Source organism: Aphanomyces invadans (genome assembly GCF_000520115.1).
Source record: "Aphanomyces invadans strain NJM9701 unplaced genomic scaffold supercont1.261, whole genome shotgun sequence".
Taxonomy (NCBI): Eukaryota; Oomycota; class Saprolegniomycetes; order Saprolegniales; family Verrucalvaceae; genus Aphanomyces; species Aphanomyces invadans.
This window is the reverse complement of record NW_008580406.1, coordinates 49,806-51,233: the sequence shown is the minus strand read 5'-3', so window position 1 is coordinate 51,233 and position 1,428 is coordinate 49,806.

The following is a 1,428-nucleotide window of genomic DNA, read 5'->3' as shown; positions in this document are numbered from 1 at the left end:
CTAGCAAATAGTCCAGACTTCAACGTTTTGGGCTTAGGATACTTTAATTCTATTCAAAGTCTGCAGCAGCAAAAACAAACTGGATCAATCGAGGAACTCATTGCTGCTGTTGAAGCCTCGTTTTTTAGTTGTCGCCGAGGAATCTGTCGAAAACTTTTCTCACATTTCAAACGGCTTTGGGAAGTTCCTTGGAGGTGTTCGGGAATACCAATTATAAGCTCGTGCATTTGAAAAAAGACTCGACAATCGAAGACTTGGCATCGTTCAACCTGGAATGTGAGGTAGTTATCGTTTACAATGCCTTTTCTCCTATTGAATTCTCCTAATCAAGTAGATATAGTAATATAGGTAATGTCCTTTAAAATTTGATCATGTCTCAAAAATCGTTGACAGTTATACCCGACCAGAGTAGTGGTAAAATATATGGATATAGTAAATAACCGAAAACAAGAATGAGAAAAAAAATGTCCCTTATAATAATTCACCATATTTTCGATATTTTAATATTGTTGCACTATTCAGTCTGAATAAAATTGTAGCATTTTTAGCCAATGGGTGATAAGTACTTCTACGACCTAGGACATGATATCGTGCATAATTAATCTTGGATATATAATCAAATCAATGTATGAACCTGCTCACTTTGTCCTTGTTGAAACAAAATGTCGGAATAATACAATATAATCATATTATGACATGCAAACCGTCCTAATTTGGAACATTCACTGTCAATACAGGGAACAACGGAAATCCTTCCCCAGTGCTACTAACAGTGCCCGACAGCAACGAGTAGAGTTTTCACCTGTATTTGTGCGAATCAACTCGGATTTATATAGGAGTTTGTATGCGAGATGCGCAATTTCAAGGCAAACCAACCTATACAGATAAAAGCCTTCAAAAAGGCATATTCTTTGAAATAAGTTAGATTGAAGGCTGGGTTCTGTACCAATTTTCACCTTGTCACCCAATAACCGCTGTACTTTTATATCAAATCGCGCGATTTTGAATATTAATTTATAGAAGTTTCCAGAATACGTCCACACAGTACCCTCAATTTTTCATGCACTCCATGACGTAGTTTCGTCTCTATTGTTGAACAATGCAGTGGTTTCATAGCAGTAGTTTCACAAGAAGGGCTGTCGTCCATTTCATTTGCACTTCATCGCAATGGCCACCAATGCACAGACATGCATGGAGTTCGTGAAGATGGCGCGCCCTCGTACGCTCGCACGGGAGGAGCGTTTGGACATTTTACGCTTACTTGCATTCTACAAGAACCAGGGCGAGTCTAACTGCCCCAAGCGAGTGTCCGAAGCACTCGGACGTAACATTGCTGTCGTTCTTGGTGTTTGGAACGAGTATTGCCAGTTTGGAACAGTCACGCAAGCACAGACCGCTGCCAACAGAACGGCGCATCCTTCACGCATC